Raw genomic sequence first — 12,791 nt, forward strand, 5'->3', positions numbered from 1 at the left:
CCAGAATGTCTAAACCTTGATTTAAAATCGTGCAGTGCTAAAAAATGATAATAAATTGTGCGGCAGAGGATTTCTTTTTCTCATCTTAAATGGTGACATCGATTTTGTTCACTTGCTTGAGAGGTTAATGAATGATTTCAAAACATAGTAAAAGAGATTCTGAAGTTCCTAGGAAAATCAGGTAATTCAGAAGGAAAAAAAAAAAAAACCATGAACAAAACAAGGAAATGTATCTTTCAGGTTCAGTTTCCTTAGTGTCGTAGTGGTGGAGTCAGCCATTTTTATGGTTCAGTCAACACAAGTTCAAAACATCTGACCACTGGAAAAATAGGGATTTTCCACATCTACATATTATGGGACATATCTTGAATAACAACAACAACAACAATAATACACTTCTTAGACGTTTGTTCCTAGATCTACTCTGTTATGAATAATTGAAAGTTACACGGAGGAGTTATGCCCTGCTGTTTTATATTCTAAATGTAAACTATAAAAGTTTTAAAAATGTACAAATACAATATTTTGCAAAACGATTTGGTTCAGTGGATTAAAAAAATTGACAGTTTCTCATGCCCATTTTCTGGTGGTTATAGCTGAAAATTTCCATAAAGGCCATCTAAAAATGTTTAGTTTTTAGATTGACATTTTATGTTAAAAGTAAATAAGGGATATTCTTAAAGGTAATATCTATGTCTTCTCTTTTCTCTATAAACCTCACATGGTATTTAATGCAGGCCATGCATAAATCTATAATATTATAAAACAAAAATAACTGAATATTGTTACTTTTACTTTAAAGTTCAATACTATGAACACTATATTTTTTCCTTGCTAAAATAGAAGAGAAAAGGTAGAAACATTCAAAAAATTATATTGTCTAAATTAAATATATCATTAGAATATTTTCTTTACCTGCAGAGGTTACTTTTCTTTCCCACTCAAAATACATTGTATTATCTGGATGTGTGCTTAGTCAAATATATCATCTTTAGCATCTGCTATGTTGACAGAAATGTTTTACAGTGTGAAATGGTGGTTCATATTTATTGCTGAGAATTGTATAGAAGTTAAATTCCCTTAGGGAGGCAAGAATTTGGGAACCCAAATATATATCCTCTTGCATCAGAACGCAACTGTGGGAAAAGAATGAGACAGTCTATGCTTCTTTGTTTACAGAGAGCCGTAATCTTTTGACCAGATTTTAAATCAAGTCAATGACTTTCAGTTACCCATTATGTTTCTTTTTCTTCTTTTTCTATTGTAATATCATTTTTTATTTTCGTGAGGAGGGGAGATGATCAAAATTATTTCAAGACTGTTTGAACATTTGTCATCTTGATATAATGGCAATTGTAAATCATGCACGTAGAGAACATTCGTATCTGTATCAATCTCAATATCAAAACCCGAAAGAGCTTTTCTCCTTCAATCATAATAATAAGCATTTTACAAACACTCTGATTTGGTCTGTTTACCGTTATTTGTCTTTATAAAAGGAGACTTACTGTTTGGAATATTATTTGACTAAAATAAGAGTCTTTTATGTTCTAATTAGTTCAAGAAAATCTTTTTTATGGTTTACTGTATCAAGTATAATGTTGAAAATATTAATATTACATCGTTAAGGGGTAATGGGAAATGCCCAAATATCTTTGAACCAAACTTTCTTACACTAAAATATTGTATTTAAAATATTCCAAATTTAAAATCAAAACAAATAATTAGAATATGACAAGAAGTCAAAAATTCAGCTTAGTGATTCTAACTGCCCACTGGTATTTCTTCAACTTATCAATATTATTTTGCCTCAATCCATTCCTTTTTTTCTTAAAATAAACTCAAATTGTATGAGTCATTTAAATTAAAATACATATCTACAAATGGTCAATATTACATTATTATATTTCTGTGACAATGTAGAGAGATTTAAATTACGTGGGATAGTAATTATAGATGTGAAAATTTACTTTATATATAATAATAACATTACAATAAGACAATAACAACATTTCTTAGTACATGAAGCTGGACTCAGAAGTAAATTTTGTTGTTGTGTTTTTCAAATGCAGGCTTGCTTTCTTCAAGTTAAGGAGGCATAGCGTGAATTTAAAATAAATGTTATAGAAACTGAACGAGAAAAAATACTCTCCAGATTATATAATTTTCTGTTTATTATATCTATGGCAGAAGATAGCACATCCAATTAAAGAAGTCATATTAAATCAATAGTGGTGATTACAATAATTGAAATTCATTCTTTGCCATCTTCTGGAAGAGAATATTAAGCCTTTATATATCTTGAAAAAATTATAATTTGAATACACATTTTAATGCCACTCATGTTCAGATAATCACTAATTGTAAAAACCTATGTCTTGCTACTCTCTGCTTGAAAATTGGAATACATCCTCATAGTGCTTAATAAATACTTGTTGAGCAGACAAAATCAATGTTGTCACTGGTGGTTGTATTTCCGACCTGACCCACAGTGTTCTGGTTAAGCTATGGATCGTGCATAAAGAATAACTCTGGCCTAGCATTGCCAAAAAATTATTAAACGTAAGACAAATTCAGACAAAATCCCAAATTCAGATGACACCTTCACACTACAGCCGTGACTCTGGACTGAGAAAACTCTGCCCGGTTGCAGTACTTGGTATTGTATGAGCTCTGAGCTCCTGTTGGGAGTTCCATGTCTGGACAAGTGGTCTTGGTGGCCAGCAGAAAAAAAAAAATGCAGATCGAAAAAAAAAGTCCTGTTAAGAGCACAATTCTCTGTCCTGGAATCGCCTATCACAGTTGTGTTTCTCCCAAGTCTGAATTTGGCTGCATAATTACCTTCTTCTGGCTGTGCCTGCTCCCATCAAACTCTGATATTCTCTCTTCCCTGCTATGAACAGAAAATGAAGCAACAGCTTCCTTCCATCTCTTCTTTTCCTGAAGGGAGAATGAAGAAACCCACTCAAGTTTTAAGGAATCTTCATAGCCATTAACAAATAGAAAGAAAAGCTGTGAAGAGGGCTCCATTTTTATCTTTCTCTGTTTTTCCCCTTTTCCCCCTTTGCCTTCTCCTTTGATAATCTACAGAGACAAAAGCACACAGGAATAATAATTATGAGACATGCAGAAACTTGCAGTTCAGTTCCTGTGAGGAATCCTATATACTGAAACGCACTCAACCAGCAGCAAGTCTCTGATCATTTCCTTTTATATCTAGGAGCATCACTCTGAAGGAAGAATGATAGACTGAGATACATATTCTCAGGGGAGGTGGGAGGCAGGAGTGTGATATCTTCACCTTTGTCATGCCCTTTCTCTCTCACTATCTGTCCAGACACAGTAAATCCCGCCCTTGACCAGAATTAAGATGAAGTAAGAAATGTGACCATCCCAGAAATTAGATGAAGTGAGAAAAGTAACCAGCCCAAAATTTAGATGACCTAAAAAAAAGATGACTAGGGCTAAAGGGAATGCAATGTAAATGTAGTGTGTGTGTGTGTGTGTGTGTGTGTGTGTGTGTGTGTGTGTGAGTGTAGATATTCTAGAAAACATCAGATTTTGAAGTAATGAGATAGAAAGCAATCAAATGTAATAGCGGGAAAAGGTCTGGAAATCCCCTGAAATATCATTTTGGAAGGGGGTAAGATTTTCCAAATTCTTACGCTGAAAAAAAAAAAAAAAAGCTAGTAATTCTTAGTGACATTTAGGTTTAGGAGACATCTTTAAATTAGATTGATGCAAACTGACACTGTGTCTCCACTTTTAATTGTGCATTGATTTCCTTCAAATAATTACCTTTATTGTTTGTTTGTTTTCAGACGCATTAGATACTCTGCCAGAATGGTCGCCAAAAGTTTCAGAAGTGTGCTAGCTTCCAAGAATAACACAAAACTTGTAACACGACATGTCAACATAAAACAATGGATGTGCATATTGGCTAAACCAGGATATATATAACAATAGCCAAACACTGTTCACTTGAAAAATTCATGATTTCTCCCATGTCATAAATTTGAGTTTTATTTCTAAACAATTTTATTTCCATCTTTACTTTTCCATACTTTCAGCTCTAACACTGCCCCCAATTCTAAACTGACTTCTGTAAAAGAAATTCGTTAAATGAATTCTTATAGTTAATCCCAGTAATACAGAATCCCATTCATGCACTGAAAGTGTGCGTTGTTTCCCCCCCCCCCTTAAATAAATTCTAGAATTCAGTTTAAGAAATACAAATCTTGGGCCAGGTGCGGTGGCTCAGGACTGTAATCCCAGCACTTCGGGTGACTGAGGTGGGTGGATTGCTTGAGGCCAGGAGTTTGAGACTAGCCTGGCCAACACGGTGAAACCCCGTCTCTACTAAAATACAAAAATTAGCTGGTTGCGGTGGCGCATGCCTGTAATCCCAGCTAATATGGGAGGCTGAGGCAGGAGAATTGCTTGAACCCAGGAGGCAGAGTTTGCAGTGAACCGAGATCGCACCACTGCACTCCAGCCTGGGTGACAGAGTAAGACTTCATCTCAAAAGAAAAACAAAACAAAACAAAACAAAAACAAATCTCACAGTACCAATCTTTCAATCTGTAGATTTACATCTAAGAAGTAACATCAGTCTATTCTGGTCTTAGAATTACTGCCATTCAATCTACTGCTAGTCTTACAACAGTAATAATAAAAATCATTCTAAATAAATTATCACAATAATACAATGTCAATGAAAGGAATATTAAGCCAACTCCATATGGCTTCAAGTGGAAATTTGTCACAGATCAATAGTCTAACTTATTTTTACCATAATTTCTATCGTACATAATACAGTGTGTATGTGTGTACATACATATGTATGCATGTATGTGTGTATATATATGTACACACACATACACACACTGCATTGTGTGTGTATATATATATGCATATAGATATAGATATAAAGGCTGCTTCACTGCTTTACATTTCTTTCATAGTACAATGGCTCCCCTAAGAGGGTTACAGTATTCCATTGACTGCTCTGTGAATTCATTTGCTGTGAGTTATTTCTGGCCAGCGGAAAGCACGCAGTTACCTTTTGGGTATCGTTCAAGTAGGCACTCTATGATTTTACCAGAGGTTTTTCCTGTAGAAATAAATCTGTGTATTATTTGTCTAGTCAAAAACAGAGCATGCTGACATGGGATCAGTGGGAGATTGGAAAATGGATCTGGGTTGAGAAGAACGAGTAAGAGGGAATGTACTTAACAATACACCCTGGACAAAAAAACAAAATATATTCTTTAAAGTTATGGAAATAATGTGTGTATGGAGCAATTTGCAGGAAAACCTTAATCAGTTTAATTCCTCTACACAAGTACTTAACTCTCTTCTGTGTATGATGTAATTTTGTTGTCATTTGATTTCCATTCCCCTCATTAAATATTATATTTCACCACTTTTTTGTTTTGTTTTGTTTTGTTTTTCTTTTGAGATGAAATCTTACTCTGTCACCCAGGCTGGAGTGCAGTGGTGCGAACTCGGTTCTTTGGCCTATTTGTTAAATTAGGTTGTTCATTTTCTTATTGTTGAGTTGTAAGAGTTATTTTTGTATTTTGGATAACAGTCCGTCTGTTAAGTCTTAGGCAAATATGTTCTCCCAATCTGTGGTTATCTTCCCCTTCTCTTGACAGTATCTTTCACAGAGTAGAAGTTTTTTATTTTAATGGAGCCCCCCGTTTATCAGTTATTTCTTTCATGGATCTTGCCTTTTGTGTTGTATTTAAAAAGTTGTGATCATGCCCAAGATCATCTAGAAGTTCTCTGTTATTTGCTAGGCATTTTATAGTTTTGTATTTTAAATGTATGTCAATGGTCAGTTTTGAGTTAATTTTTGTGAAGGGTATAAGGTCTGGTTCTAATTTTTTTTTTTTTTTTTTTTTTTTGCATGTGACATAGTAAGGTGGAATTTTTTTTTCTGTTTTGGGTTTTTTGCTCATTTGTTTGTTTTAGAGTGATGAGGTCTTACTTTGTTGTTCAGGCTGGGCTCCACAGATTCCCAAATAGCTGGACTACAGGCACGAACTCTGGTGCCCAGCTTAGTAGTAAGGTTTTAAGGTTTGTTGGTTTGGCCTGTCTTTTTATGACTAAAAACTTTATAAATTATATTATATTTATTTTAGAAATACAATGCAGGCTGGGTGCAGTGGCTCATGCCTGTAATCCCAGTACTTTGGGAGGCCGAGGCGGGCGGATCATGAGGTTAGGAGATCGAGACCATTCTGGCTAACACAGTGAAACCTCGTCTCTACTAAAAAATACAAAAAAAAAAAAAATTAGCTGGGCGTGGTGGTGGGTGTCTGTAGTCCCAGCCACTTGGGAGGCTAAGGCAGGAGAATGGCATGAACCCGGGAGGCAGATTCATGAGTGTGAGCCAGCTTGCAGTGAGCCGAGATCATGCCACTGCATTTCAGCCTGGGTGACAGAGCAAGATTCCGTCTCAAAAAAAAAAAAAAAAAAAAAAAAAAAAAAAGAGAGAGAGAGAGAAAGAAAGAAATACAGTGCAAATTTAACCTTAGCTGTAACTACCAAGGACAAATAATCAAGAATTATAGGTACCACAATGTCTATGAAAAGAAAACCCTATATAAAGGCATTTGATAAGTATACAAAACTTTCATAAAAGTAAAAAGAAAACACTCTGTAAACATTTCCCTATCACATTTTAAATTATATCTTACGGGAATTTTATTGAATAGTAATTTATTATTAGTAATTAATTATTAGACAAATACATACCTAAACCTAAATTTAAAAATGCTGTCTCTAAACAGAGTGGCATAATTTCTGTAATAAAATCCAAGCCATTGCTTTTATGAAATGATGAGAGAAAGGAAGAGGAGGGAAGATAAACATCAAACTTGTTCAGCCTCTAATTTTAACAATGTCTATATCAATCACTGTGTACCCACTAAAAACACTACTGCTAAAATATTCTAAATCTATGGGCTTACTTTAGAAGGTTACTATGTATCCCTTCAATGTAAAAAACACTCACTTATCTTAAAAGGAAGTGTGATAGGAAGAGCTTTTAAGAGTTATTGTTTGATACTGTGATAGGCAGATAATGTCCGTTTCACTGTGCATTCTTAGGATGGAAAGTCAAAAGTTGTGGCATGTGTGTTCGTGTGTGCATATATATGCTTTTTTTTAGGTATGTGTATGATGGGAGGTGAGTAGATAATTTTTTCCCAGGATTTTACAAACTGCATATTTACATCTCTTCCTAAATCAAGCACAACAAGAAAAGTGTATCAATGTAGGTTTATTTTGTAACAAAGGTACCATTCTCATGCTGGATGTTTAGTAGTGGAGGAGACTGTACGTGGAGGAGTGGGGAAGGAGAATATAGGAATTTTCTATACTTTCTCATTAAATTTGCTGTGAACCTAAAATTACTTCAAAAAAATTACTCTAAAAAAATAAAGTCTATTAAAAAAAACCTTAAAAACACACAAACAAAAAGCCTTAGTAAAATGTTTTCTCTTAAGGAACGAAGTAAATCAAATTACATTAAAAAAAAAAATAAAGTAGCCATAAGTCACCTTCCTGCCTAGGTCTCTAAGTACTTTTTAGCTGGCAGCTCATAACTGCTATGTCCTTAAAGGCTTGTCAATACTTGCCAGGAATTTTTATTGATCGTCACCATAATAACTATTGAAGTCAATTATAATGCTTAACTTTTATTTTACAGATGAGAACATGAATTAATTTCATACCATTATATGTAGGACTAATTCTTAACTTTTGGCAATGATGGGGGGAAAGGATTAAAGCAGATCTTGCAATCCACATATTCTCTGAAGCTTTCACACTAATTTCAACCTTATATTCTATTAAATAATTTTTTAGAGGTGATAACCAAGATTGGGCAAATCTGTCCAATTTATGCCTATTGTTGCATTATTGGAATGCTAAGTATGTGGGAATTATTTCTAGCTTAGTGCTCAAGATCATCGCCAAGGCCTGATTGCAAAAATTCAAGAAATTGCAACCTCAGGCATAAATGAGTTAATTTGTGTAATGCTTTTTTTCTTGTCCTGCTGTCTTTTCTTGTCCATGCTTTTTCCCCCTTGTCTCTACCCTTTTGAAATTGCTAATTAATAATGAAAAGTCTAGAAATAAGACACATAGGCATACGAGAAAATAATGAGTTTGGATTTCTCAAAATTAGACAGTTCAAATTTAGCTGAAGTTAGCAGAAGTTTAGAAATTCAAAATTTACAGTCCTCAAAACTTGTCCGATACTAAGATATGTGCAACAAATCTGATTTCCAAGTGTGGATGAAGTCCACTTAATTTTTCATAATTTTCCAGAATAGTTTCAAATCTAAAAAATTCACCATTTGCTTTACTTTGATTACTTAGGTTTTGTTTTGTTATATGACTTATAAACACTTTGAAACAACCAGTTCTGTTTCAGGTAATCTGTAATTCTACAATCTCTCACCATTAATAGCTGCACACAGACTTTCCAAATACAAAATTCATGACTAACAAATGCCAGCTGGACAGATGACTAGGCCAAACCTTTCCACTATGAGTAACAATATAGCAAGTGTTCAACATATTTTGGTTAATGAATGAATGACCTGATGAAATTATGAATGGACATTCCCAAAGAATTCCCATTAATAAACCTGAAAATCATCATTTAAGATGATGTTTTTTAATGCATGAGAGTGAAAAAATAATAGTATGTTTTTTTCTTCTAATAGTGAATTTTATGATAATAAATTTTACCCAACATGCAGGATTCTAGGAACCATTCCATTTGTAATTCTTTAAAACCCCTTCTGCTGCTGGATGAAATGGGAACTGTTATAACCACGGGTTTCCTACAGCACTGCAGTATGAATGGTCTTTTTCTAAGTGGCATTTCTATCACACGGATTGAATTTTAAACTGTTTTTTTCCAATGACCAATCAGACATTATAAAATAGTTTTATGCTACTGACTTGGTATGTGTTCAATGTCAAGCCATGTTTTTCCATTGACAGCTTAAGAAGATTATAAAACCACTAAAAATTTAAATTTGTGGTTCAAAGACACTTCTGCAGTTAGGCTGCTTTTAATTTTTCTCATTCCATTTAGTGAACACCTGCCTTTCATTGGCTATTAAAACAATGCAAAACCTTTTAGATTTTGTTTGGAGCCTAGGTAAAAACACACAAAAAATAAATATTTGGGTAAAAGAAAAAGAAAAGGATGGACTTATTTATAGTTAGACTTTACATACTCGTAAGTAAAAGACTTGTAAGACCTAATTTTTTTAAATTATGCAAACTACTACTTAAGATAATGGAATATTATTTAAGGAAATAATAACTTGCTCTATTAGATTGAAGGTCGAAGTTCTGGAAGAGTAATTTCAGATGTAGTGGCCTGATGCTCCTAACCCTGTGATCATAATTGCTAACTTGTTAGCACCTAATTGAAAATTAATTGTGCTAAAACCTGACTCTGCATTATCTACCATGTGTACCAACAGTTTTTATAGAGTTTAGCACACGTAAGGCATTTGGTTTACAGCTGATAAATTGAATTTTTAAAAACTGTCTTTTGAAACTCAGCGTTTATTTTCAATCAACAAACTTTTGAGCACCAACATTACATCAGATGTTCTTTTAGGTACTTAGGCTACCAAGGTAAAAAACATAGTCATATCTTCAAAAACTAAAACCCTAGTAGAGGAGAAAGAGAAATGTATCCTAATAATCAGATACGGCAAGTGATCGAGAGCAGTGATCTAAATCTTGACTTCACTTTAGAACCAGCTGAGAAGTTAAAAACAAATAAATATCATGACCAGGCTCTTCTGCAAACCAGTTGAATCAGATGTTTGGAAGCAGTTTCAGGGCATCAGAATTTTGAAATGGTCTACAGAGTAATCCTAATTTTCGGGAGGTTGAGAAGGACTGTGCTTGAGGAAGGCAAGGTGATAAGAAAGGCTCTCTTGATTCCATCTGGTAGAAACAGGGCAATAGATCTAGGAAAGGTGATGCTTAAACTAAGCTTTCAAGAATGCTTGAGATCAGTCAGATGAAGACATGGTGAAGGTCATTCTTGGCAAAAAGGAAATCATGACTAAAGGGGAAGAAAAACATGACACATGGCCGGGCGCGGTGGCTCAAGCCTGTAATCCCAGCACTTTGGGAGGCCGAGACGGGCGGATCACGAGGTCAGGAGATCAAGACCATCCTGGCTAACACGGTGAAACCCCGTCTCTACTAAAAAATACAAAAAACTAGCCGGGCGAGGTGGCGGGCGCCTGTAGTCCCAGCTACACGGGAGGCTGAGGCAGGAGAATGGTGTAAACTCGGGCGGCGGAGCTTGCAGTGAGCTGAGATCCGGCCACTGCACTCCAGCTTGGGCGACAGAGTGAGACTCCGTCTCAAAAAAAAAAAAAAAAGAAAAAAAAAAAAACAAAAAACATGACACATTTAAGAAACAGGAAGTGGTTGTTGTGGTTAGTATTTAGAATATGTATAGGCAAATCTGGAGCAGTAACATGCAAAAATCGAATATGTTACATGAAATATGCAATTGACTCTTCAATATTCATTGTGTACTAGTTAATTATTCTCCAGATATTGATAAACCTATCATAGTAATTTTATTCCTTCTTTTATGATTGGTTCAATAATAGAAGAATCTAAGCAAATTTAAATCAAGGAGAAACTTTCTTCAACTCCATGGAAAAGAGAAAAATCTTTTCTGCAACCAGATGGATGGTGAGAGGTATGTTTCATGGTTGCTGCTTCATGAGAGAAGCCAGATTGAGAATAATTAGCTGATACTGGGTTACAGGCAGAGTCAAGAAAACCTGAGAAGCAGGGCTGGAAACTTGAGGTATCAGAAACTAGAAAACCTCATGCTGTTTCTAAGCTTCATGTGATATGAGATTTAAAATGTTCTTCTTGTTAAGCCACTTTGAGTCTGGGTTTCTTAGCAGTGAACTCATCCAACGAATTCATCAGGTAAAGAATTTTCATTGTCAAGGTAATAAGGAGGCATTGCAGCAATTTAGGAAGTGGATTTTAAAAGACAGAAACAAACATTCTGCTACCTTAAAGTGGGATTTTTATACATGCCAGGCAGTGTGTGTGCATTTTATATATGTATAAGAAATCATAACCAGATTTGGGTTTTATTCTTCTGGTATTCAATATGTAGGTTGGATTTGAAGAATCCGAAGCTAGAAACAAAAGAGTACAGAGTTATTTTACAGACTCAGCTATAGAGATAATTATGAAGAGGAAAAAGAAAGAGCCAAGATATATTTACAATATGAACTTTCTAAAATTTGACAAATGGTAGAATTTTATGGCTAAGAGAAATGGAAGATTCTAGAATAAACTGTTGGTTAGAACTACTTGAGTATGTCTCAGTGAGAATGGACTAAACTGAACGTGAAACATCGATTGATGAGCCCTTGTTTTTGGGCAGGAACTTAACTTGGGCAGAGCAAATTCTTCACTAAAAAAGATACTCAAGCTTTCAAATTATTCTGCAAGTAAAGTGAGTGTAAATAATTATAAATTGCTAAATCTGAAGATCTTATGCTCAAAGCAAATACATTTTTTAAAAATCTAGAAATTCCAGCAGGGGCAGACCCTGACATGTTCCTAGTGAGCAGGTGTGTTGAATAAAAGTCAAATGCCTTGCATCTATTTTACTTACTTCAAGTGTGTGAACTCTAGTGGAGAATCCTCCTATATGATGTATTATAGTTAGATTTTTATTTCAAAGGTTGTAAAATATTGGTCAGGGTTTTCAATGACCTGAGTCCCTTGGTTTTCAACTTCTCATGTAATTTTCATTATAGTAGTAATTTTCCTTCCATAGGAATTTTCATTACCTTCAGTTGATGAAGTATATATAGTATGCTTCATCGGTGCACTATTGATTCCTTCTCATATGCTAGTTTCCATAGCTTTATGTTGTATTTACAGAGGTAATTAGTTAAGTTGAGGCCATATAAGATTAGAGTGGGCTCTAAATTCAATATGACTGGTGTCGTTATGTGAAGAGAAACACAGTAATCAAGGCATGTAACCATGGAGGCAGGGAGATATAGCTGCAGTCAAAGAACACCAGGGATTTCTAGCAACCCCCAGAAGCCAGGAAGAGGCAACCATGGTTATTTCCCCTGTGCCATCAAAGGGAGCACAGCTCTGCCAACACCTTGATTTCAGACTTCTGGCCTCAAGAACTGTCAGAGAATCAAATCCTATTAAGTTACACAGTTTGCGGTTATTTGTTATAAAAGTCATAGGAAACTACTCCCTTAATATGCATCTTCAACACCAGTTGATTCATTCATGGTTCATACTGGAGTCATGTCTTGAGTCTTCCAAGGCAGTTTTCAAGAGTACATAAACCTTACCTCCTTTAAAAAGAGACACAGAGCTGCATAATTATCTCACTCAATATTTTGTCTCAATTTTTACACCAGTTTACAAAATATTAACATTTCGTTTTTCCTGAAATTTATATATGCTTGATCTCACAACTTCACCATTCCTTATTTTTAAGTAATCTTTAAAAGATTTCTTTACAGCATCCTAAACTAACACTTGTTATTCTGAGGTAATTTCCTGGGAGAAATTTAAAAACATTTATTTTTTTTTCCTTTTTAATTATAAATATATAATAATCATAAACATTAAAAGCATTAATTTACATTGTTTCAGATTAACATGTATCTCTGAATAGTGGTTTATGGCTAAAAATAAAGTAACTGAGAGAATGAGCCATATCA

At 34.5% G+C, this 12,791-nt stretch overlaps 1 long non-coding RNA gene across 6 annotated transcripts in view; it reads right to left on the minus strand.

Annotated features, from left to right (window-relative positions):
• The window catches only part of LOC102139605 (uncharacterized), a 50,528-nt gene that overhangs the window by 16,281 nt on the left and 21,456 nt on the right, over positions 1–12,791 (minus strand). For all 6 annotated transcript variants that reach the window (XR_012433219.1, XR_012433218.1, XR_010585750.2 and 3 more), the window contains exon 5: positions 2,842–2,940. This is a non-coding gene — a long non-coding RNA (uncharacterized lncRNA). The remainder of the gene's footprint in view (positions 1–2,841; positions 2,941–12,791) is intronic.

This window comes from Macaca fascicularis, chromosome 3 (assembly GCF_037993035.2).
Source record: "Macaca fascicularis isolate 582-1 chromosome 3, T2T-MFA8v1.1".
Taxonomy (NCBI): domain Eukaryota; kingdom Metazoa; phylum Chordata; class Mammalia; order Primates; family Cercopithecidae; genus Macaca; species Macaca fascicularis.